The 27578-nt window shown below is 49.4% G+C and overlaps 1 protein-coding gene across 2 annotated transcripts in view; it reads left to right on the top strand.

Annotated features, from left to right (window-relative positions):
- The first annotated feature begins 12474 nt into the window (after nucleotides 1–12474).
- The window catches only part of CALU (calumenin), a 113947-nt gene continuing 98843 nt past the window's right edge, over nucleotides 12475–27578 (top strand). Inside the window, exon 1 of one of the 2 annotated variants that reach the window (XM_078677825.1) lies at nucleotides 12475–12561. The gene's annotated coding sequence lies outside the window, so the exon portion shown is untranslated. The remainder of the gene's footprint in view (nucleotides 12562–27578) is intronic. The other variant, XM_078677829.1, reaches the window with a different exon arrangement.

Here is a 27578-nt window from a genome sequence, read left to right as displayed (position 1 = left end):
TGTCATGTAGCTTTTTCAAGAAGGGGCCTTTTCATGTGCTAATAACAGTGGTGGGGATTGAAAGCCTGCATGAAGTATGTCAGGCTATTAGCAAGGTAAACCCAGATTTCACGCAGATCTGACAATGGAATTAAAGAGGACAAAAAATGATTTGCTAAGAACTCTGGTGCTGGTTCACACATCTGCATGACACTTGACAATGTGTTTAGCTTAAGCTTCATATTTTGAGTATACTGAAGATCTAAAAAGGGGGCAGGGTTATGTGGTGGGTCAAATGGTTAATTAGCTGACAGGTTTAGCTTTATTGAATTTCGATTACATTTTGCAGGCTGTTAGAAAGTTAAACCCAGTGAAGGGATTTCAGGTTTTAATGAGATCCTATAACGAGGGGGCACCGTTAAGGGGTGGGGGCTTTGCTAATAACTTTGGTGCCATTTCATAAAGGTTGCTGAAATTTGACACACTTGGAATGTAGAGTTTTATGTACATCTGCCAAGGAGGAATGGGAATCCTAGAGGTTGTTTGCTTGTATTTGGGATATAGTTGAGAAGCAATGCAGCTTCTAATCACCTTACCTGGAAGGGTTGATACTGAGCGTTAGTTGTTCAGGTCATCCGAATCCAGGGATTGGCTTTTTAGAAGCAGAGAGATTTGAACCATTTTTAGACAGTCTGGCAACAGGCCTGGTTCCAGGGAAGAATTGACCTGGTTAGACCATACGGGGAGAAGTTGTTTGGCAAGGGGTTTACAGAAGGACCAGGAACAGCATCATGGAGATGCTTTTAGGGTTTCGTCTTCCGTATGGTCATCAGTAGTCGGCTTCTGAGATGGGGAAGAAAGAGGACAATGTTTACAGTGCCTTGCAGTGTAGATTATCCTTGATTTCACTGGTGCATGTGGCCGGAATAGAGGTGTTTATATCTCTGACTTTCTTGTTGAAGAATGCCACAAAATTGTTGCAAAGTTCTACAGAGGGCTTGAGTGAGGGGTTGGCAGAGGTGTTGTTAGCCTGTTTGATTACCTCGAAAAGTAGTTTAGGTCTATTCTTAGCAGTGTTTAGGAGATCTGACGTGAGATAACTTGGCACTAAAAATTTGGTATTTTTATACTTTTTTCTCATGGATCATAGCTTAGTCAGACTAAGTGGGGAGGTAGCTTGTCTTCATTTTTCTCATGTTTTCTGAGTTGCTTCCCTTCTTCTTAGAGATCCTTTGAGTACCAAGGAAGGGAGGGGTTGAGTCTGTTCTATTTGCTCTTGAGGAGAGCAAAATCATCAATCGGAGATTGCACGCAGTAGTTGAATCTGTCTGTGGCCAAGCTGATGTCAAGATAAGGCAATATCAGGACATGGTTTGTAAGGGCCATGCTAGCCATGGCTTTGATGTGAAGCTTACTTGTGTCCCTGGTCCAATTTTTTTCTTACTTAAGTTGACTGAAGAATTTAGTGCTGGAGAAAGACGCATTATAGGGTACTCTTGAGGTTGGTCAGACAAGTCCTCCTGTATAAGTGAACCGGTCGAGTTGTGTGGCGTTGTGGATATGATCAGATCCAGAGGGGAGCCCTTGCAGTGTGTGGGATTCTAGCAATGTTTTTGCAGGTTGTTGTCAGTGAGAAAGGAAACAAAGGTGTCCATTGGTCTGTTGCCCACGGTGCCTAGTGAAGATTGAAGTCACAGAGAAGATAATATTGTCTGAGCTGATTAGTTGGGAAGTGAGGAATTCCATGCATTCCTCAATAAAGAAGTTGGTTTGACCTGGCGGGTGGTAAATTACATTCATCTTAAGGTTGGTGCGGGGTGGGAGGAAGTTTCCAGTGACATGCATTTGAAGGAATGGAAACGGTCAGGAGGGAGGAGTCTGCAGCTAAGTGAGTTTCTGTTTATGACCACAAGACCTCCACCGTGTCCATCTTTGCTGTTGCAGCGCAATATTGAGTAAAGAGGGGTAACAGGAGTGATAGAGCATTGTTTGAGGTACCGTTGACCAGGTTTTTGTGAGAACCATGTCAAAATGTAGGTCCTCTATTGTTTCAGGGATCTTGAGTCAGTGTTTAACTGCTGATTGATAGTTATGCAGCACACAACTGAGGGAAGAGCTGGTGAATGTGTTGACGGTCTAGGGGGCATAGTCGGATTTGGATCAGATTGGGGCAAAGAGAGAGGATATTGTCACTGGGTAAGAAAAGAATGAAGTGTGACTGAATGGGGAGAGTGGGGTAAAGTGGTTGATAGGTAAATGGAGAGAGGCAGTTGGGGAGAACTGCTGTTGGTGGTTTTGAATTTGCGGGCATGAATAGGGGAGATGGGGATGAGAAGGGTGGGTGAGTGAGGTTGGTGGGCTGAGCTTGTGGAGGCTGTGATTGGTGGTGGGTGTGTTGGGTAGTATGTGAGTCCGGGATGAGAGGAATTAGTTGGAGAGGTTGGTCGAGGGAAAATGCATAGAGTATACAGTGAGGAGGCCATATAAGGTTGAATGCAGGATGCTGGGGGTAGGAATGAGGGCAGAAAAGAGTTTGTCCACTAAGGCCAGGATCTTGACATATGCTTGGAAGATAATTTTATATGAATATGAAGCTGCGCTGACCTCACTCGTGAGGGGCGTCATGACCGGCACTACAATAAAGCAAAATCAATCGATTGATCCTTTTTAAAGAAATTCTTCAAAATTGTACTCAATACTTCAATGAATTGTTGGAATGTCCTGTGTTATTCCTTCATAACTACAGTTACATTTTCTCATGGTGATGACCATGAAAAAATGTAACTGTAGTTATGAAGGAAGGAAGGAATAACACAGGTCATTCTAACAGTCCATTGAAGTATTGAATAAAGTTCTGAAGAATTTCTTTAAAAAGGATCAATCGATTGATTTTGCTTTGGTTGAGTGCCGGTCGGGGACGCCCCTCACGAGTGAGGTCACCGCAGCCTCATATTCTTATAACTATCCTTACACTCGGGAGGATTTACCTACCAGCACCACCGAACTCTTTTGAACTTCATTAAACTATATACAGAGGAGTGCAACAGTTCTCTTGATTAGTGGAACATAATTTTCCCATTGTTGAAGATGGAGATACAGATGTTACCGTGAAGGCTGATGGGGAAAATACTTTTAAGTTTTTGGCCAAAGGGAATGCTAAGGAATGTGAACGGATAGTTTTATTTCTGTAAAGAGCTGGTCCATAGGTCAGTGTCAGGGCTGTAGAGGAGGAGGTTGTCAGTTTTGAGCAGGGCCGGATTTGTAAGGCAGGCACTCGGGCAATGGGCGGGCATCTGAGTTACAGCCGTGGACTGCTTTTTTGGGCAACATGGTGGCTGATTTGGGCTGTGTCTGCTGTTCAGATGCCATCAGCGGCCCAGTGGGGGCCTGAGCGCCCTTGCTGGAGGCAGATGGGCCTCTATTACCTCCCTTTTACCAAGGGGGTGGAGGTATCATCCCCAGTCTCTCGGTGGGCCGGCCTATTATTATATTCAGATTGGTCAGGGGGCCTTAGGAGACGTGGCCTCACTTATATTCAGGTGTGGTTCACCAATGTGAACAAATCCGTGCACAAAGAATACTGGCAACATTTGTGTTTTTTTTTTAATCTCAGTGAAGTTAAGAAAACATGCCTCTTTTAGGGAACTCCCCTCTGTCTTTTCACAATACTTAAAGCACTGAAACAGTGTTCTGTGAAAAGGCGCAATCCACAAACGTGGGCCACGTTTTTTTTAGGATTTCTGGGCCCATTTTTTATTCCAATCCAACCGTGGTTTTGAGGGTTCCTTTCCGAGAGCAATGGTATTAGTCTGCGAAAAAGGTTTCCAGGAAGTCTCTCAAAGTTTTGCGTTTCAAGTTTTTCCTCAACTGTTTAGAGAGGTTTAACTCCTGACTTGGTGAAGTGGTTTGTGAGCAGGGCTCACTTATTGTCCCAGGTGGATGCTGTCCCCCCTGCCCAAAAGCTGGCCGCATTGAGGGCTTCACCAACGTGAAGGAGCTGTATGGAAAGATTGCCGAGGCTTTCAAGATTCCCGTCTCGGAGGTGCGTATACTTTTACCACTAAGTGGTGGGTCATGGATTATACTGGGAAGGAGCATGGCAGCTGCCAGGGGGCACATGGTGGTAGCAGATGTACTAAGTGACAAGAAGGCCCCTTAGGAAAGAGTGAACTGTGGCCAGTGGCCAGCGCCTGATCTGGTGAATGTACTGTAGATTTTGGGGGAGCTGAATTGTACCTGCCCCCATCACCGTGTAACCTTGCTGGGTCGATTCAGAACTTTTCACAGAATCGCTCCAAAAACACACAGAGAATGACACTACCTTTCAGTGTGTTAATGTGGCCCCCCAAGTTAAGCGGGTCTCCCTGTAATAAGAGGGGACTACCTTTTGTGACGTCACTTCTTGTCGTGATGTCAGTTCCTATGACACCACCTAACTCGGAGTGTTCCCGCCCCCCTTATTTTTAGGTCTCGCCTGCCAATGCGCTTGCGCATTGCTGGCAAGAGATATAGAGGGGCACCGGAAAATCCTACCTAGAGGGCTTTGGAATGCGGATTATGTTATGGCCAGTGCATGTGCGCCGGGCGTGCGCTCGCCATTTGCTCCCCCGCCCCCCCCCCATCAGACTTGAAAGAAAGCCGCTCGCACACCACCATTTGTCTGAGCCTCGGCATCAGACTTCAAAGGCTGCCGCTCCCCCGCCTCCCTCCCCCCGCAATGCCGAGAGCTTGTTTCACCCGCCCCTTCTCGCCTGCCCTCCGCATCATCTATCTTTTTACCTGCCTTTTCCCCGTCCATTCCCCTCTTTCCTACCCCGTCCCAGTTAGCACCCTCTCTCCCCATCACAAGCCTCTGTCCTGCCTGTTTCCATTCAACCCCCTTATTGCTTCAGCTCGGAAGTGCTCTACAGATGTTTGCACTTTTCATTCCACACAGACGTGCTTGCAGCCTCCTCCCCCGCCAAACAGGCTCGTGCCCCATTATTCGCCTCGTACAACTTCCTGGGTGCTTGTTTTTATGTGGAACCGTCCCCATTCCACCATCACGCTGTTAGCGATGTGCCTTTCTAAGACTTTGGCATTTCAAAGGAAGCCGCTCCCCCGCCCCCCCATCAGACTTCAAAGGAATGCGCTCCTGAACTTGCTGGCCTCGCTCTCGCGAGCCTTTATTTACTTTTATCTGGAGCTTGCATTCTCATCCCAAACCAGCTCCAGATTAGCACGCCCGTGAGAGTTTTGCTGTGCAAAATTAACAACCCATGTAATAGAATAGACTGGGATTAAAAATGACCGCCACAAAATTTGCTTCATAGATTAGAGCGAGTGGATTTTTGACATTGACCACGAGTGACTTAAAAACATTACCAACAAACAATGTTTTTAATCATAGTTTATACAGGCATTACAAATCAACACTGTGTTCTGCGTTGACCATGCCTGACCAATAGGGTGTTTCCGTACCTTCATACATAGATTCAAATGCCGAACTTCATTGCATAATTAAAAGAAACGTAAATCACTTGCCGCTCACTGTTGTAATATATATCTGTTTGCCACTACTTTGGAAAGGTTGCCTTACCGTTACCAGCTGACTCTCCTCATTTCTAACCCTCTTGTATCTCCCAGCTAGTTTAAAGTGCACTGGGTATCAATAGGTCTTTTGGGACGCTTTTAAAGGTACATACACACTTCTCACCGAAGAAATAAACTCCACCCTCCATCACTCAGGGGCACCACCATATCACTCAGGGACACCACCATATCACTCAGGGACACCACCACATCACTCGGGGACACCACCACATCACTCGGGGACACCACCACATCACTCGGGGACACCACCACATCACTCGGGGACACCACCACATCACTCGGGGAAACCACCACATCACTCTGGGACACCACCACATCACTCAGGAACACCACCACATCACTCAGGAACACCACCACATCACTCTGGGACACCAACACATCACTCTGGAACACCACCACATCACTCAACACCACCACATCACTCAGGAACACCACCACATCACTCAGGGGCACCACATCACTCAGCCCAACCACATCATCACTCAGCACCACAACAGCACTGTCCTTGCTTGCTACCAACAAGCATTGCCATAGCCAATAGGACTCGCATTAGGAAAGTGTAAGCTATTGGCTTTGTGAATAACAATGATGTTAATTTATATATTTTCAAAGCTGTACTGGCGGAGCCACCCGGCCCGTCCATTCACGCACGCACACAGCCTGGGGCAGGGTAGCCCTCAGGTATAAATAAACGGGCGGAAGACCGCTCGTGGTCTTTGCCCCTAGTGCAGCAGCTAGTCTCTGTGTCAAGTTATTACGCAGATTGTCAGTAAGGCCCCACTACGCGGCCTAGGTTGTCCTTGCCCCACATCAGCACTACATTGGCGACGAGGCGGGTCTCTGCCCACGCCTCGCGGACATACCTGCCGTTGTCCCGCGGTGCTGCCGGAGCCGCGCTCGCGCCGCATGCGCTGGAGCCTGTGGCCGGCGCCGTCATCCCGGGCGGGTGCCATCCCGCTGTGCTGCTCGTCCCCGACCCTGTCACGGTCGGCGGATATTTCGTGCCTGTCGCGGCGCGCAAGGTGAGCCGCCCCATTGGAGGGAGCGCCGCGTCTGGGGGAAGGCCCGTTGCCAGTGCCACCGGCAATCTACTTGCTGACGTCAGGCCTCACAGCGCGTAGGAGGGGAGACGCGCGCAGCGTGAATCGGAGGGACTGGCTCGGCCCTCGCCGCTCCCCCTACAAAGGCTCACGCATCTCACGGAAGCGGGAAGGACACCCTGTCGGTGCTCACGCATTTCGCGGAGCTCCGATTTCGGCCGTTGTGGGTGCAGGGCAAGCCCAGCTTCACCACGCACTGGCCAGCAAGGGCCTCAAATCTCTAGCAGCAAGTGGGGCACTCCACTGTACGGCAGCTGCCCAGCAAGAGGGCGTGGAGACGACGTTGCGCTCCTGCAGCAAGTCCCCGGGGGGTCATCAGCGTCACGCCTCTGCCAGTAGACGACACACACGCCAAGGATGAGTGTGCAGGCCACTGGAGGGGCAGCGGCCACAGGACCTGCCCAGCGAGTTCCCACTCCACCACCTCCACCACCACAGAATGCAGGACAGGTGCACGGAGGTCCGCCACCTCAAGTCCCTGCGCAGAACATTGCGCCCGGCGGGCCATGCCATGGCTGCCCCGATCCCGCCATTTAGCGAACTGGCCGAGCCGTCCACGGCTGCCGCGCGATGGCGCTTATGGCTTGGACGCCTGGAACACTACTTCGTGGGCGTAAGGGAAACTGATAATAAAGTCAAACGCTCGCTCCTGTTGTGCTACGGGGGCGATGAGCTATATGAACTGTTCGAAACACTGCCGGACAGAGGGGACGGCAACAACTACACGGCGGCGATCATGGCCCTCAACCGCCACTTTGACCCCCGTGCAAACCCCGATTTCGAGTGGTTCAAACTGCGCCAGGCCCGCCAGGCGGAAGGGGAGGCGATCGACGTCTTCTACGCAAGGTTACGCAAGCTAGCAAAGTCTTGTGAGTTGCCCAACAGGACACTGGAGATCAGAGCGCAGTTAATACAAGGGTGCAGATCTGTTCAACTGCGTCGTCTGATCCTACGACAACCACGGATCAGCCTAGATGAGATCCTGGTGCTGGCCAGGTCGCATGAGCTCTCAAACGCGCGAGCGGAAGCTATGCAGGCCGCGCTTGAGGGACCCGTGGCACCGGCGAAGCACGTGTCGATCAAAGAGGAGCACGTGGATGTGGTGAGGAGAAGGGCCCCGCCCTCCGCGCAGAAGAACCAGCCAATGATCAATTCCCGGTCTGCATGTGGGAACTGCGGAATGGAACATCCCCCGAACGGACGGTGTTTTGCACGAGGAAAAGCTTGCTCCAACTGTGGAAAAATGAACACCTTTGCAAAGGTGTGCCGCAGCAGCCGCCGTGCCGGGCCAAGCTGAAGGAACGTCACCCAAGGGGTACCCCAGATTTCTCTTGAAGACCCTGGACCATGCGGCGACACACATCAGACTGCATTCCGGCTGGATGAGGAGGAGGACGATGACGATGTCTTTTTCGTCTCCTTCGTTGGTAGAGATGGATCCAGGAAAAGGCCACCACCCATGTGCGAAGTCGACATTGAAGGATTCCCGGTGAAGGCACTGATCGACACAGGGGCGTCGGTGAACGTAATGGACAGCATACAATATGAACAGCTTCATCCTCGCCCACCACTCTTGCCTTCGAAAGCCAGAATCTACACTTACGACAGTGATGAACCATTGCCCCTATGCGGAGTGATTGAGGTGACAGTATCATGCAATGACCAGAAGGTGAACACCAAATTCCACGTTACGGGGGGCAGAAGGGGCACGTTGCTCAGCTGCCACACAGCGGAGGACCTCCAACTCGTGTTTTTCGCCAACCAAGTGCACGAGCGACATGCCGATGCCCTGCTGAGAGACTTTCCGACATTGTTCCAAGGATTGGGCCGACTAAAAGGGAAAGTGTTCAAGTTGCACATTGACCGCACAGTGAGGCCGACTGCACTGCGGCACCGGAGGGTGCCGTTTGCTCATCAAACTCGAGAATTTGGGAGTGATCGAGAAAGTGTCAGGGCCCACACCATGGGTGTCACCCCTCGTGGTTCGCGCCCAAACCGAAGCAACCGGGCGCGATTCGGCTATGTGTGGACATGCGTCTCCCAAATATGGCCGTGAAAAGGGAACGGCACCTTACGCCAACAATGGACGACATAGTAGCTGACTTAAATGGAGCCAAATGGTTTTCCAAACTGGATCTAAACGCAGGCTACCACCAGCTAGAGCTCCATCCGGACAGTCGTAACATCACAACATTCTCGACCCATGTCGGTCTCCGCAGGTTCAAACGTCTGAGCTTTGGGGTGTCCTCGGCCGCTGAGGTCTTCCAGAACACGTTTAGAGAGACATTATCGGGACTGCCTGGAGTCATCAATCTAAGTGATGACATTCTAGTCTTCTCCAAGACCCTAGAAGAACACCATGGGCACCTGCGGGCTGCGCTACAACGGCTAGCAGACCACGGTTTGACGTTACACCGGGAGAAGTGTTCATTCTACAACGAATCGGTCGAATTCTTTGGATGCATCTTCTCCAGGGATGGGCTCAGAGTGGACCCTAAGAAAGCAGAGGCCATCCGGTCGGCGCCCAAGCCGACGTCTGCAACGGACGTCCGCAGCTTCCTAGGGATGGCCACTTATTGTGGCCGATTCATCCCTAATCTGGCGTCCCTTTCGGAACCGCTAAGAATTCTCACAAAAACAGGACAACCGTGGACATGGTCGGTGAAGGAGGACGATGCATTTCAAGCGGTAAAAGAGGCCCTGATTGATGACAAAGTCATGGCGTACTTCAGGCCACATCGCCAAACTGAGGTAGTCGTGGATGCCAGCCCGGTAGGGCTAGGGGCGGTCCTATTACAGAAGACGGAGGATCACTCATGGGTGCCCACGGCCTATGCGAGCCGGGCACTGACGGCCACAGAGATGCGCTATGCACAGATTGAACGAGAGGCGCTCGCCATAAAATGGGCGTGTCAATACTTTCATCTGTACCTGTTCGGACATGAATTCACGGTTGTAACAGACCACAAACCGTTGGTTCCGCTATTTGCGGGGACAGCCAGGCTTGCGCCGCCCAGGATTGAACGGTGGGCCGTCCAGCTTCAGACGTACAGGTTCAAGGTCGTTTTTCGGCCGGGAGCAGACAACCCCGCGGATTTTCTCTCACGCCACCCGCGCAACGACTCCGAAATACATGAGCGCGAAGACTTAGAAGAGGTGGAAGAATTTGTGAGGATCCTGTCACAAGAGGCATGCCCAAAAGCACTCACGCTGGAAGAAATGGGGACAGCAACTGACCAGGATGAATGTCTTCGGAGGGTGAAGCGCACCCTGGAGGACCAAAGTTGGAAACATTTCCTGCATGGGGCGGGTGCCCTCACGGTAGAGGAACAGACTTTTCGCCAACAAATGTGGCGCGCGCAAAGTGAACTGAGCACAGGTCCCCATGGAGTGGTTTTACGAGGCACCACCAAAGTCATTCCCTCGTGCCTGCAGAAGGAAGTAGTACGACTTGCCCACCAAGGGCATCAAGGCATAGCAAAGACGAAGGCTCGGCTACGGGGAAGAGTGTGGTTCCCCGGCATGGACAGCGCGGTAGAAGAAGAAATCCGCAACTGCCACTCTTGTGTCATCACGAGCCAGGAGCCAACACCACATCCCGTCATCACGGAGGACTTGTGGGACACACCTTGGTCCAAGATAAGTATTGATTTTGGGTCGTTCCCAGATGGGCGCCAAGCCATGGTGCTGATTGACTCGTGCTCACGATTCCCCATGGTGGAGGTGGTTCCCTCCACTGCATTCAGTCACGTCAAGCCAGCTCTAGGTCGTTCGTTCGCCATGCTAGGATTCCCCGATGAAGTACGGTCGGACAATGGGCCACCGTTTCAGGGCGCCGAATTCCAGACATATCTAACCAGGCGAGGCATACGACACAGGAAGATCACACCGCAATGGCCGCAGGCCAATGGAGAGGTGAAGCGGTTTATGAGGACAATGAACCGGGCACTAAAAATCGGCGTGGAGAAAGGGGAAGCGGCGGAAGAATGTCTATCTCAATTTCTGAATGCATACCGACAAACGCCTCACTGTACCACCAAGTGCGCCCCAGCGTACGTCATCTTTAAGAGACCCCCACGAGACTGTGTACCCGTGAGCCCAGCGTGGCGGGCACCAGAGTTGGATCACGAAGCAGCCCAAGACCGGAGACGAAGAACAAATGAGAGAGCGAGCCGAGCGAGGGGAGCAGGAATCAGGCCACTCGCTGTGGGAGATCGGGTGGTCCTCAAGACCCGTCACCATCACTGGAAATACCAAACAACGTTTGAGCCGGAGATCTGGGAGATTGTGAACATTCACGGCACCATGGTGACTGCCTCCCGAGGTACCAGAGTAGTGACAAGAAATGTATCCTGGTTCAAGCGAGTGTCCATACACGAAGCAAGGCAAGAACAGGTGTCAGAAGACATGGACGTTGACGAGGACCTGCCAATCGACTCGGAGGGGGCGCTGGACCCTCGCGACAGAGAATCCTTACCAATCCAAGGGAACACAGGGTTGAATGTCACACCACCAGAACCAGAGAATGCCGCAGCAGGAGTGTCAGAGGAACCTGAGGCCGGGACGCAGCGAAGCCAAAGATACAACCTGAGACCAAACCCAACTCCCAGTCAGCGACTCCGGGACTATGCCTGGAGAGTGCGCGCCATAAAGAACTCTGAGTAGGACTGGACTAACCATCTGTGAGTTTGGAGGGATGTACTGGCGGAGCCACCCGGCCCGTCCATTCACGCACGCACGCACGCACACAGCCTGGGGGCGGGGTAGCCCTCAGGTATAAATAAACGGGCGGAAGACCGCTCGTGGTCTTTGCCCCTAGTGCAGCAGCTAGTCTCTGTGTCAAGTTATTACGCAGATTGTCAGTAAGGCCCCACTACGCGGCCTCGGTTGTCCTTGCCCCACATCAGCACTACAAAAGCCAACACATATTTAAAAAAAATTGTAATTTACAATACCAATAGCTCACACTTTCCTAATGCGAGACCTATTGCATTGCAAATGCTTGTTTTAGGACTTGGGCCCTGTAAGTGAGTGATGTGGAAGCTTGGATGTTACTGCCATAGTTAGGGGTAAGTCAGGATGGGAGCTAGGGCATAGGGTTCTTAGGCGAATCCAGCCCTGTCAGGAATTACATCCTAGGAAATATCCTGTAAATTCTACGAGCTGCTCCTTCCGAAAACACCAATTAGAATGTAACCAATTCACATTTGGTCCACCCCATTCGAAATATGCGCGGGGACATTCGGCCTTTCCCGCACATACAATAAGTCATTAAAGGGCAACAAGTTATATCCGTACAACGCAGGTGTAACAGGATGGCAAGCTTACTATACACTGACAAAACTATTGCAGCAGAAGTGCGTTATTGTTCCGTATGAAGTTGCCTCTGGCACCCCATCGTTCTCTTTAACCCATAACCGTTTCCACCATGGCCATAACCTTCCTCTAAGCTCGCGCTATTAAAGAAACACCCTCCAATGCCGGGGTTTCTTTTTCCCCCCCCTAATTTTAGAAGGCTTCATATCATTCTCTAAGGCTGAATCTTTCTTCTATGTCTCTGGATTTTTCTTCTTGCTTGGCTTTGACTCGGTGGCGAAGACCCTTCGGAAAACAAAAGCGCATGCGTGCTTGTACGCGCGTACCGTCGTGAGACAACTTCGAGCTGCGCGTGCCCGTGTGGACGTGGCGCTTCCACCCAACTGTGCCCCGCCCAAACATAAGACGTATATATTTTCACCAATCAGCTCGAGGCTATTGCAGCATGTTCTTTTTCCGTTGGCTAAATGTCGTGATGGGCGGGGTTTCAGAGTCGGCACGCCGGAGGGCGGGAGTTTCCGGCGGGGGTGGGGCATTTGAGTGAAGCAAGTGAGAGAAGAACACAGATCTGCAGGTAACGGGCGTCATTGGGGTTGTCTAATGTACTTGTAATTTTGCTGGTGCTGTAAAATATCGCGGCCAAAATTTATTTAAAAAAATAAGCAAAGCTCCTCTATATCTGTTAATTTTTTTTTGTTTACTGTACCTTTAAACAGATTTCCTTTTTACTCCTACATTACATCCTTTCGTTTGTTTCCGTTGTCTGTATTACCTAGGGCGACCAGGCGTCCTGTTTTCTCAAAGATTATCCTGACAGCTTCAACTAATTTAGAAACAGATCTTCATTTTTGGGAGAGGGTTCGGTGAATGTGCACATAAATGGACCTTTTTACTCGCTGACTTTTTCATCGACCCATCCGTTACACCATAGGGAAAAGTGTATTTCTTTAAAGATTCGTCTGCTGTGGTCCTTGCTTCATTCATAATTTTAATGAGTTGTGAATCAGTTTCAGAGAAACACTAATCGAATGCTTTGGATTGCCAGGGTGTCCCAGGATCTCACCATAGCACGTGGGAGGGGGTGTTTTCTTCCAGGTGTCACTCCACAGGGTTTTGCTCTAATATTTATATTGGAAGTTGGCAAAGGAACCTCATATGTGTTCTTTTTAACCCGTAGTGCAGTATGCAAATAATTGTATGCGCATTCGCTTAATAACTAGTCTTAGAGTGCAAAGAAAGCGAAAGTAAACGAGCTACACTTTTGTGACAACATGCACATTCCATCTCCGTTCTTGTTTCTTGGCTGGTCTTTTTGTTTTTAAATGGAACAAGGTGCACGACCTATAGCATGCTGAATATTGTGGTCTTTCTAAGACGTAGTTTTTTTACATCAGTTTGTTTGCTATTGCAATGTGGTCTTTGACAGTGGATGCTATATTGTAGCCTGTAAGTATCCCAGGCCAGTGCCACCATTTAGTTCTACTATTGTGTTTGTGCTGATCATGGTTTTTGGTTCTGAAAATTTGGTTACCACTGTCCCTGTTAATAGTTCAGATTTTTCTTTTGAAGTTTCATAGTACTTGAAGTGGTGTGTACTATTTAGTTAAATAACATTCTTTACACTAAACGTTTTTATTCATTTATTTATAAAAGTTTGATATAGCGCGAACGTCACCCGTGAGGGTATCAGAGCGCTGTACAAATTGTCATGTGGCATTGCAAAGTAAATAACACCTTTTTGGAGATGATATAGAATGTAGCAGCTCCTAAGGTGCAGGAAGTTGCGATCGTATGGTCCAAGGTGACGAATATACTTACAAGTTAGTAACCATCCAACCATGACCTGAACAGCTAATTTGCTGACTATGTCCAGGGTTGACCTTGTCATCTGCCGGCATCATAGATATTACCAGCAAGTACTTGATTCACGGAGCCGTTGAATGGGCTTGATGACAGTCGCACATGTTGGCTCTGGCCGTGATTGCATACTTCGATCCCATTTAGCATTTTGTTCTCCATATTCAGTCCTATTATTCCCTTCTCATCTCACTCGTGGTTCAGTTTGCCACTTTTTTAGGACCCATTGGATCTGTCCATGTTTTGTCACCGTTATCCCCATCTTTGTTGTTGGTTTTTATTATGCCCCCACCTACCACCTCTGATGTTTTCCACTCTACCAAATTCGTAGTTGAACTCTATAATGGACCCCACGGATTTCTCCCGTTTATTCCTTTCTCCCCTGGTTTGTTCCCATTGCATAGATATTTTTTATTGCTTCCTACTGCACCCTTAATGCAGCTGCTTTTCAAAGCTCGCTTCCCTCTAAGTTGCAGATCGCATTACCCTTGATGCTGGAGCCTGTGGTTTTCATTTGACATGATTATTTTTGGACAGCCCTTGTTAATCTTTTCGTCCGTGTTAGTTAGTTGCTGTTGCCTTTGTTGATTTCCAGTTTTCCTTCTGCATTGGTTACCCTTGCAAATCTTACTCGCTGCTTTCCATTGTGATTGTCGCTTTTCTTTGGTTCCCACGTCCCACCCATCTTGTTTCCTATTAGAAACCCCTCTTATTGCATTGGTTCCCGTGGCACACCACACCCTTTCTTATTGCCCACCCCACCTTCAATTATTAAGCCTCATCCCTTGCTATTCATTGTTCTTTTTTTCTTCCGCTCCAGTTATGCCCTCCTCTGTTTAGACCTAAGGCTGTGTGAACATTAAATTTGCACAGGCCTACTTAGTCCTGTTGTTTTCCTTTCTCCTCCATGATACAGCTAGAGCTGCCTTGTCTGTTTCCCACTGATAATGTAAAGAGTCTTTTGTAAGGTGCACTTGTCACGTTCATGAAAAGTTTTGCGCTCTGGGTGGAGTTCTACAGGAATTGGCTTAAGAACACCTTTATCTTTGTGTTTTCTTGCTGTTCAGTGCAGTATAAACTTACTAATTGCTGATCCTAAAGAGTTGGTGTACAGGAATGAGCAGCAGGTGGGGTGGTCACTGGTTTCATCAATGAGACGTCTAATTCGGGAACAAACTACTACAGAGTGAGTTCTCTTTATTCTGTTGTCTGAATTTGTATGGGGCAAACCACTGTTACAGCATCTTAGTTCATCCTCATTCTGAGATCCTTTGTGTATTGGTGTGGAAAGACCGGCTATCAAATTGTATGTTTCGTTGTTTGATGTTGTCTTTTGTTCAGTTGGGTGTGGTTAGTAGAAAGTTGTTGATCTCTTTAGGGCTGAGGGTTGCCTGTTGACATCCTCTGCGCTATCCCGTTAACATCCTCCGCACTACATCCATATTCCTAAACACGTTAATGAGTTGTTCGCACTAAAACAGAAAATGCTTCTGTATTTCTCATTAAAGAAATTTCCTTTTTCAAAATCCTAGTCGAGACTCCAGTAAGAAGCTTCCCTCGCGCTCCAGTTTTGATTATTTTTGTTTTTCTGTGACGCACTATGCTCTGTGCATGGTGATGTAGCAGCAGAACAAAGTGAAAGCAGACCACACTAATGGTCAGGGAAGGAGGGGGTAACTTTGCCCCCTGAACACAGATCAACACAATTGATGCAGTGCTGGTAAGGGAACAACATCTCATTTGAGGGTGGTCCCCAAAGTACGAGTCCACCCCCACTAGACACCAGTGATTACTTTTTGGGGATTGTGCGGCTTTCCTTGGCATCGGTCAGTATCGTCCTGCCTGGCCTTGCATACCGGCGATGTCAACACAATAGTCTTTCTTCCACAGGGGAGACCAGAAGAGAGAATAGGAAAGGGAAAGAGAAGATAAAAAAGGGATGCATTGGGGGTGGCCGGCCCGGGCATCAATTCGGGCCCCTATCCCCATCTACAATGGGCTCAACAGTCGTCGTACTCCCTTTCGTTGAAGAATGTAGGGGTAACCACATATCTGCCACCATGGATATGGAGGGATATGTGTATTACCCAGTGGCCACTGGGTAGTCTAGTTAGGACCATGTTCCATAGTAAATTTATTTTTTAATTTGCTATTAACTTTGGTGCCTTTTGAGGGATCTTCAAAAAACTATCCAAAAAAAGTCTCATCAACCATAGCTTTTTCCTGGAAAGTTTTGTGGTGATTCATTGCGGGATACGAGGGGAATGATACCAATACCTGTTGACCCCACATAATTTTTGAACAGCATTGCCACTCAAACAGCTGAATGGAATTTAGCAAATTTGACAGAAAGCACCAAAGTTTGAGCCAGAAAGGTTGCTTTTTAGGTCTCGCCTGTCGATGCGCATGCGCATCGAGCTTGCAAGACTATTGGGGCTTAAACAGTCTTTAACCAACTTGCAAGGAATCGTGGCGATTCCTTGCAGTGCCCGTGAAATTCAAGCTCAATGCGCATGCGCATTGACATTAAAAGCACGTGCACATGCCCCCAGCCGCCTGGATGTCTTTTCCCTCAGCCGCACTCCTCCCACACCCCGCTCCGCCCCCTCCCCTGTCTGCCGTGTCGCATTTCTTCAGGGCACTTTCTCCACGGCCGCCAGGCCACATCAAAGGCTTCCCCAGCACTGCCCCACCCATCAATCACCATCCCACTGCCACCCCACTCCCTCTCCATATGGTGCGCTCTGCCTCAGGCCTCTGAGCCGTCCCTACGCTCCCCACCCACCCCCATCCTTCACACCCTTTGTCATTACTTCGGCCCAAGCCTGAGCCATCCCTACGCTCCCCGCCCACCCCCCCCTTCACACCCTTCGGCACCACTCCGGCCCCGATCCTGAGCCGTCACTTATTCACGGCCGCAGGCCATGACTCGCATGTACTTCCCCGGCTCTGCTCCCCGCCCCGCCTCCTCTCTATCCCTCGCTCTCCTTGTTTTGTTCTCATTCTCGCAAGCTTTTACCAAGTCTCAAGGCCGCACTTTCAAGGCCTGTCTCTTTCACGGCCAATGCTTGTTTACTTCGTCTCCCCCTAACCCCAACACTTCGAGATCGCTGTTATTTTTTATTTTTTATTTAATTAGTCGATTCCCGTGATTTGTGTATTTTAAATTAGTAGTTTAGGAGATTAACATTGAGCCAACGCCTAGGCTCGAACTCTGGTCTCCAAGTCTCTGGTCGGTGAAACTGTTTCAGCACAACAACAGCCACGTCACAACCCACCATTTGGAGCAATGCGCTCCCGCCATGCCCCCCACAGCAGTGCCAAGAGCTTGTTAATTCTTAACTAACTGCGCAAATTGCTCTGTACCACAAACTGCTACCCCCCACGCCTCAACTCTCCACGTCTGCACTTCTACTCTTCCCTACTCTCTAACACTACACCCTCTCACGCAGGCTCTCCACACTTTCACTCGCTTTCCCTGCTCCTTCACCTGTCGGACTCCTCTTCGTCCTCTCACATTATACCTGTTTAGTCCCATCTTTCCGGCTTTCCCTTCCCATCTCCTCCCTCTGCCTCATCTCCCTGACTTGTCATTCGACGACCCCCTCACACACAGCCCAAGCCTTCCATCCATCGTACTCGCTTGCTTCCTCCCACCTTCCTCACCCTTTAACAATGTCCTACCCTCCAAGGTATCTCCCACATGCTTTACCTCTTACACTCCCCCTAACACACATGCTCTCCCCTCTTCATCGGCTCTTCTCTCCCTGTTACTTCTTCCCTTCCAACACCTTCTCCTCCCTTACCCACTCCTTCTCTCGGCCCCATGCTCCCTTCACACTCTGCCCCCCCCCCATCTCTCTCTTTTTTTCTGCCTACGCTGCCTTTACTGCCCCGTCCTCGCCTTTACGAATTTACGCTGTTTACCGTGTGTCTCTTCTTTTACAACTTATTTGAGTGTTTTTTGTGTCTACACTCCAGGCTTTTGGGGTTCTGTTAACCCAGGGGCGTAACGCAGGCACCTGAAGAGGGGCATAATTTGAGCCGGTGGTTACCGGTACGCACATGGGGAAATGCCATTAAAATATAACAGTTACTCCACTGTATGGTCTTAAATGTAAGGTTAGGTGGCTATGGGGGAGAGGAGTCACAAGTGCAGTGAAATAAACTTTCACTTTTAGCTTTCGTGTGGCCGCGCTTGCTAAAGCCTCCTGCCCTACCCCTTCCTTATCCCCTCTCCTTTGTGCCTCTTCCAAGAGCCAGCTGAAACGGGAGGAGATGGACTTGTTTTCGAGGTGCAAATGGGTTTTATTTAAAGGCGGTTCTGTACACTGACTGTCCAGTTGTGCAGTGGGAGAGGTGACATTGTGTACACCGTTGCATCAGCCTTGAAAGTGTGCAGTGTTGAGTGTGCATGTGTTTGTTGCATCCACCACCACCACATCCACCACCACCACCACATCCACCACCGCATCCACCACATCCACCATCACCACATCCACCGCATCCACCACCACCACATCCACCACCACCACATCCACCACCACATCCTTCATCACCTCCACCACCACATCCACCATCACATCCACCATCACCTCCACCACCACATCCACCATCACCTCCACTGCCACATCCACCGCCACATCCACCGCCACATCCACCGCCACATCCACCGCCACATCCACCGCCACATCCACCGCCACATCCACCACACCCACCACCACTACATCCACCACCCCATCCACCACCGCCACCACCACCACCGCATCCACCATCACCGCATCCACCACCACCGCATCCACCACCACATCCACCTCCACCATCACCTCGACATCCACCGCCACATCCACCACCACCGCATCCACCACCACCGCATCCACCACCACCGCATCCACCACCACATCCACCACCACCGCATCCACCACCACCGCATCCACCACCACCGCATCCACCACCACCGCATCCACCACCACCGCCACCGCATCCACCACCACCGCATCCACCACCACCTCCACCGCCACATCCACCATCGCATCCACCACCACATCCACCGCCACATCCACCGCCACATCCACCGCCACATCCACCAGACTCACCACCACCACCACATCCACCACCACATCCACCACCACCACATCCACCGCATCCACCGCATCCACCACCACCGCATCCACCACCACCGCATCCACCACCACCGCATCCACCACCACCGCATCCACCACCGCATCCACCACCGCATCCACCACCGCATCCACCACCACATTCACCACCACATCCACCACCGCATCCACCGCATCCACCACCACATCCACCATCACCACCACATCCACCACCACCACATCCACCACCGCCACATCCACCACCACATCCACCACACCCACCACCACCACATCCACTACACCCACCACCACTACATCCACCACCACCACCCCATCCACCACCACCACCCCATCCACCACCACCACCCCATCCACCACCACCACCCCATCCACCACCACCACCCCATCCACCACCACCACCCCATCCACCACCGCATCCACCACACCACATCCACCACCACCACATCCACCTCCACATCCACCATCACCTCCACATCCACCATCACCTCCACATCCACCATCACCTCCACATCCACCACCACCACATCCACCACATGCACCACCGCATCCACCACCACATCCACCACATCCACCACATGCACCACCGCATCCACCACCACCGCATCCACCACCGCATCCACCACCACCGCATCCACCACCACCGCATCCACCACCACCGCATCCACCACCACCACCTCCACCACCACCACATCCACCTCCACCACCACCACATCCACCACCACATCCACCACCACATCCACTATCACCTCGACATCCACCATGACATCCACCGCCACATCCACCACATGCACCACCACCGCATCCACCACATGCACCACCACTGCATCCACCACCACATCCACCACACCTACCACATCCACCACCACACCCACCACCACGTCCACCACCACATCCACCGCATCCACCACCACATCCACCGCATCCACCACCGCATCCACCACCACATCCACCACCACATCCACCACCACCGCATCCACCACCGCATCCACCACCACATCCACCACCACATCCACCACCACATCCCCATCCACCACCACATCCCCATCCACCACCACCACCCCATCCACCACCACCCCATCCACCACCACCCCATCCACCACCACCCCATTCACCACCACCCCATCCACCACCACCACCCCATCCACCACCACCACCCCATCCACCACCACCACCCCATCCACCACCACCACCCCATCCACCACCACCACCCCATCCACCACCACCACCCCATCCACCACCACCACCGCATCCACCTCCACATTCACCTCCACATCACCTCCACATCCACCATGACATCCACCGCCACATCCACCACCACATCCACCACCACCACATCCACCACATGCACCACCGCATCCACATCCACCACCACCACATGCACCACCACATGCACCACCGCATCCACCACCGCATCCACCACCGCATCCACCACCGCATCCACCACCACCACATCCACCACCACCACATCATCCACCACATCCTCCAACACATCCACCACCACATTCACCACCACCGCATCCACCACATCCACCACCACATCCACCATCACCTCGACATCCTCCACCACATGCACCACCACCGCATCCACCACATGCACCACCACTGCATCCACCACCACATCCACCACACCTACCACATCCACCACCACACCCACCACCACGTCCACCACCGCATCCACCACCACATCCACCACCGCATCCACCACCACATCCACCACCACCACATCCACCACCACCGCATCCACCACCACCGCATCCACCACCACCACATCCACCACCACACCCACCACCACACCCACCACCATTTCCACCACCACTTCCACCACATCCACCACCACCACATCCACCACCACCACATCCACCACCAACACCACCGCATCCACCCCCATCACCACCACATCCACCATCACCACCACATCCACCACCACCATATCCCCCAGATCCACCACCACCACATCTATATGTGTGTGTGTGTATGTCGCTCTGTGTGTGTGGAGGTGCAAATGCAAGGTTCTTGGATTTTCGTCACAATAAAATACACTGAACATAATCTTCACAAAAGATATTTACAAACGTTTAAGCTATTGCCATTATAAATTACAATACATTTTATTTCAGTAATAATTATTCACAAAATTAAAAGCCATTGTTATTTGTAATATCAATACATCTAAGTCACGTAAATCCAACACACATTGCATTACAAATGCTATAGGTGTCACATTTGCGAAAGTTAAAACTATTGGCATTGTAAATGACAAAGCTATTAATTTCGCTATTTTCAAAACAAAACATAAATAAAAAAAGTCAAACTTTCCTAATGCGAGACCTATTGCATTTCCAATGCTTGTTGTGGTTTGGGACAAATCAGTTCAGTAGTGTTTGAGAAATTAAGGTTCAAAACGTATGTATATTTCACGCTGCGGAGGATTTGCAACCCCAAAAGATCTGATTGGCTGCCACAATATAAAAGTGAGTTTGATCAAAAAAGCATTAGGTGTGGTTTATATGTATATATTAGAGTGCCAACAGTCCATGTTTTTCTCTAGATTGAGAGCATCAGTTACCCCATTCTCTTCCACAGTACTGTGCTCGCAATAGAATCATCTTGGCATCTCATAGCGCATTGTTGTGCACCTGATGTCTCATAGTGCAGCAATATTGACTTGTGTCTCAGGTGCATGTTGTTTTAATGTGCAACAGTTGCATTGACTGCCAACTATATGGTTTTTGGTGCAGTGATGTGCGCATGATGGCTTGTCTGCCATATCTACTGAGAGATGTAGCCCTCATGGAGAGGGCAACAAGCCAATCATTGCTCCTGCGACAACTCCGAGGGAGACCCTTAGGTAAGCAGGAACCTCCATAGTACTATCCAAACAGCGGGCTGCTGGGATTCCAAAACGTAGTCTGAGGCCAGGTCTCTGGCACACTTGAATCAGGCCCTTGGCTGCCGGGGCGGGGGATGTCTCTCTTTTGACTTATTTCCCTGATGTCTCTCGGGCAAATGCTTCCAGTCACAGCCCTGCTTTGGATGCAGCTGCACAGAACAAGTGCCAGACAACTGCCCCTTCAACTGAAGTCCCCAGACCACCCCACTTTTAACTCGGGGAATATGTCTGTTCAGGAGAACCCCACCCTGTGTCTCCTCAGTTAGATGTGCAAATGCACCCCAGCAGGTCGCCCTGGAGAGGAGCGGTCAGCCTCAGCATGGCCTCCTCCACAATCCCAGGTCCCCTTACTCACATCCAATTCAAGCTTTAGGCTACCTGCTAACAAGCTCCAGGTAGTGGTGGACACTCAGGTTCCAAGTGTGGCTTTTCGGACTGAAAAACTGGAGTTTGGATCAGAGCTGCAGGAGAATGCTGCCATCGTGGCCTCATCCACCAAACGAATATTTTTATGACTTTTCTCTTGGCTCAAAAATCATTTGAGCCTTAAGGTCACAAGAATCGTTCTGAAAAGCCTGGTTTGATTGGACATATCCTCACATATAATTATATGCAGATAATTGGCAACCATTGACTAAAGATCAAACACAAGTGCTTGTCACAAACCTCTCCTAGACCTTTCAGGAAGAAAGCTATCAGGTGAATGAGAATGGTTACCCAGTATTACCAATATAAACAAGCATTTACAATGCAACGGTTTCGCCTTTGGAAAAGTTAAAGCTATTGGCATTGTAAATGACAAGCATTTTTATTTATGTGTTGGCTTTGAAAACCTAAATAAATGGCATTGTCATTTACAAAGCCAATAGCCTAATCTCTCGCAAATGCGACACCTATTGCATTTGCACCCACACACACACAAAACTGGATCACAAGAAGGGAACAGAGGCACACACAAAACCGGGTCACAAGCAGGCAACAGAGGCACACACAAAACCGGGTCGCAAGCAGGCAACAGAGGCACACACAAAACCGGGTCACAAGCAGGCAACAAAGGCACACACAAAACTGGGTCGCAAGCAGGCAACAGAGGCACACACAAAACCGAGGGGGCAGGGAAGCAGCTCTACTTGATAAGAATAAATCAGAGATCTGGCAACGATGGGCGTGATCATGGAGGGAATACCCAATCCACAAACAGGAGAGTAAGAAGCATTGCAACCAAATTTGCTAAGTAAGGAAAACATCAGAACCCATAAAATAAATGACAGGCTGACATTGTTTATGTAAACGCAGTCTAAATGCAGAAGTGTTTAAGTAAAATGTTTAATTAGTTAATACACAGGCCACATTATAATATTATGATCAAGGCCAATATCTGGTGAGCAGTGCAAACCAGCCAGACAGCTGTGGTATTGGAAGTATGTTGTTAGTAGTGGGCTAGATTTCAATGTACTGAAACCATAAATATACACCAAATATTGAGTCCGGAAATGGAAAACCCTTGTTAACAAATAAAGTATTGTATGCCATTAAATGCTTGTGCTTAGAATAATAAGTGCTGAGCAGAAATGCTATGTTGACTCTTGCCTCCTTCAATGTACGCCATCATATACACACACTAGTACCACATACATCACCAAATACATAATTCACAGTCAGGAGCCACATACTCAATTACATACAAATAAACGCATACTTTAAAATGCACTTGACCAAGATGTACATCATTACATGCACAAGTCACGGCAAACATAGCATAACCCATACAAATATATTGCCACAAATGTCATCACAAACACGTCACACTGGCACGTAACTACCACATGCATAAGTCACCACCATGACCATATCACAGACACACATCATCATAATAAGTAAAGAAAAGACATTGCACTCGCTCGCAGCCCCGCTTCTCACACACGCCTCCTCCAAAGATACCGGCAAGGTCCGTGAGCACCAACGAAGCACCCCCCACGAAGCACCCCCCACGAAGCGGGACCCGCGAAGCGGGTTCCGCGAGAGGTAGGTTTAAAAACAAAGCACAATCCCAGGAATATCTGTACAAAGCAGCAGAGCGTCCCACTGAGAATCCGAGGGCTGTGGTTTTTAAAATGCTCGAGGGTGGGGAGGAGCAGTCAGGGAGAGCGGCCCAGGTGCTGGTAATCCGGGCTGGCGGGCGCTCCTGGGAAGTGTAGTCCCAGTCCAGCGCTCGCACTCGCTCGCAGCCCCGCTTCTCACACACGCCTCTTCCAAAGATACCGGCAAGGTCCGTGAGCACCAACGAAGCACCCCCCACGGCGGGTTCCGCGAGAGGTAGGTTTAAAAACAAAGCACAATCCCAGGAATATCTGTACAAAGCAGCAGAGCGTCCCACTGAGAATCCGAGGGCTGGGGTTTTTAAAATGCTCGAGGGTGGGGAGGAGCAGTCAGGGAGAGCGGCCCAGGTGCTGGTAATCCGGGCTGGCGGGCGCTCCTGGGAAGTGTAGTCCCAGTCCAGCACTCGCTCGCAGCCCCGCTTCTCACACACGCCTCCTCCAAAGATACCGGCAAGGTCCGTTAGCACCAACAAAGCACCCCCCACGAAGCGGGACCCGCGAAGCGGGTTCCGCGAGAGGTAGGTTTAAAAACAAAGCACAATCCCAGGAATATCTGTACAAAGCAGTCTTGTCCACCTCCAGGTGTAACATATGCATACTTATCAACAGGTTTACTCCTGAACTAGGGTAAGGCCAGATATTTAAGAAGGTGACCTTACTAGAGCAGGCTCCTCCAAGTAGCTCAGGAGCTACTGGTAACTATCTAGCTAACTGCGAGTAGCCCAACCAGGTAAATGCAAAGCTTTTGTTTGGTTGTTATATATGTTCTTAAAATTAAAAAGGATAGATTTAAAAGTAAAATGTGCATTTGCAGAACTAATAAGCTACTTTTTGCAGAAAAAATATTTTTAACTCTGATGTATACGTGGTAATTTATTGTGCACAGGGAGCCCCTATGTTCGTTCATAGTTGCCACAGAATAATGTGTATGCAACTGCTATCACATGAAGAGAAATCCATAATTAACACTAATGAAGCTTGATTTACATTACAGCTGGCAACCTTGCATGATGCACCGAATGTGTCACTGCTAGTAATCCTGCTTGTTATGGAATTTTGTCTGATAAGGTCACTATTATAACACTGATAATTTGGGTCCATAGATTGGGGTGATTTTTATAGAACATACGTAGCTCTTTATCTATAAAAGGTTGTAGATCCTTGCACTACATTAAACGATGGAACATAAGGTAATGCAGGATTACAGACATAGCAACACTGTGTACATTTATGGAGGCATTTAGATTTTTATGAGGGTTACTATCATTCATTGATAAAGTGGTAGCAACAAAATGAAGGCAAGTTAACAAGCAGACATAAAACAACAGGGAGGAGAGGTGGCCTGACCACCGCTTTATAACTGGAAAACCAGATGGAGTCCAGATGTTGGCTAAGCAGCCTGTGATCCTGGGCAAATCACTTCATCTACACGTGCTTAAAATATTAAATCTGACTTTGTGAAATGTAATATGGTGATGGCATTAAATCACTAATGGTCTCAGAGCAAGTTTCTGATACATATAACTACAAATACAGAATAAGGTTTGGTGCATTTGCGGTTGGAGCCGTGTTGTCAGAGGTAAGGAGAAAAGGCGGTTTGAATTCTCGTACTGAGTCCTACTCCAACCTTATCACGCCAATCCGAAGGATTCATTTTAAAGCACAGGCATTTGTGTCTAAACCAAATATCTTAAAGCAAAACAAATATGCAATAAACTCAAGGTGCATTTTTACACAGCAACTTAATAATCAATCAATTGGTTTTTACATCTCTGGCAACTTTTGAATGGCCAATACCCTTCCCTGAAGGCAAAAGACTAGAATAGGTGGTGATGTGGATTCTGGCAGTGCAGGGCTGCAGCTCCCTCTCTGCAGCCACGGGCAGCACATCCACGCAACAAGAATGAACTGGGTTAGAGCCATACCCTCTACCGACTCGGAATTTCATACCCCACAACCACATACTTACATGCCAGATTGCGAAAAAGATGAGAGCCGCCGTTAAGAGGAGAGCCAGCATATAACAAAAGGCCGCAAACGTAAACGCCATCATGCAAAGTGCTGAAAGGAGATGACAGAGGCGCAGGGGGTGCTGGGAACAATCATTACATGTTTCAGTCTATGGCCCAGGGCGCCGGTGCATTAGGCTCTGTCAGCGAGTAAAAAGCGCATGCGTTGCTAAAGCAGTGTTCGCTGTTGGCGACCTCTGACGTATTCCGTGCCTATTGCCTTAAGAATCAGGGCAGAGCGAATGAAAACAATACCTACCCAGAAGTGTCAACAATGCTGGCGTACGGAACGTCTAACAGGACATGCTTATGCGCCACACACAGCAGTATAGCCTGCTTTCTAACGTTCTTCTTTCGTGGATGTAGTCAAGATTTTCAATTTGTTTCCTTTGTCTTCAAAATGCAGTAAATTAGAACAAATCCAAAAATATATTTTGTTTTTCAGCTGTTTGAAATAGCTGAGTTAAATCAAAATGTACAACGCATCTTCATTTTTCTTAGGATGAAATGAAGATGTGATAGCGTTTAATACTTCAAGTTATAGTGCATCAATTATATTGATTTGTTTTTGCGCTTTAGTGTTACTTTTTATTGTTGGCGTTCAGTGCTCTACATTGTTTTATTCCAGCACAGGTACTGTAAGATGGCGGATATTTTTTGCAGTCTAACGTAGTTCTTGGTGTGAAACATACCAATCATAGCCAGTTGATAACAAGTCAGGTCCCGGGCCGTGCTGTGATTGGCTGACGTCACGGGGGTGTCCCGGGCCGGCAGCCAATCACAGCGCGGCCCGGGAAATGACGTCACTGGGGTGTCCCGGGCCTGCAGCCAATCACAGCATGGCCCGGGACACACGGCAACAAGGGGCGGGGCTTAAAAAAGACCCAGAAACTCCCCCGAATCGCGTTTTCTCTGGAAAACGTGATTGACGGCCAATCTCTTCCAATGGCTAGCCTCCATTTATGGAGCTAGCCAATGGAAGAAGGGGCGGTCCCAAGTCCCCAATATAGAGATAACATTAGATTTCGCCTGGGCGGAGCAACTGCTACGCAGTTGCAACGCCAGGACGAAACCTAAAAAGGGTTGCTAAAGGAGCTGTGCCTTCCATTATAACCTATTTTCTGTTACTCTTAAGGTATCCAGAGAAAGATCAGGCTGCGAAAAATGTCTAATTTTCTAAACCGTTAGTTTATCTGTATAGCAACAGGAGACCTTAAATTCTTGCACCAACAGATTTGTTAAAAAATCAGTTGAAGGTCTTGCCTTCATTGGTTCGTGGTGCGAATGAGGTCAGAGAAGATGTGAATTCTGCCTCCATTTATCAGAAGGCTCTCCTTCCAACCCTCCCATCTCAAATTGCTGCCCTGAAAAGACAATCCCCCTGAATTTGTTTTGCAAGTTCCTGCAGGAGTTCCCTGTCTGGAATACAAATCATTCATGCTTTTTTCAGCCTTAACTGGAGAATTAGCATTCATCATTGCCTTATTCAGTCTTTTTACATCTCCAAGGGAGCAGTTACCCGAGAGGATTTTACAGCATTCTCCAACTCTTCCACTTTCTATTCCAGTAACCATAATGAGATAAAGACACAGTACTCAAAGTGTTCGTGCCCAGGA

The sequence above is a fragment of the Lissotriton helveticus genome, chromosome 1_1 (genome assembly GCF_964261635.1).
Source record: "Lissotriton helveticus chromosome 1_1, aLisHel1.1, whole genome shotgun sequence".
In the NCBI taxonomy this organism is placed as follows: Eukaryota; Metazoa; Chordata; class Amphibia; order Caudata; family Salamandridae; genus Lissotriton; species Lissotriton helveticus.
This window is presented reverse-complemented; position numbering and strand designations above follow the sequence as displayed.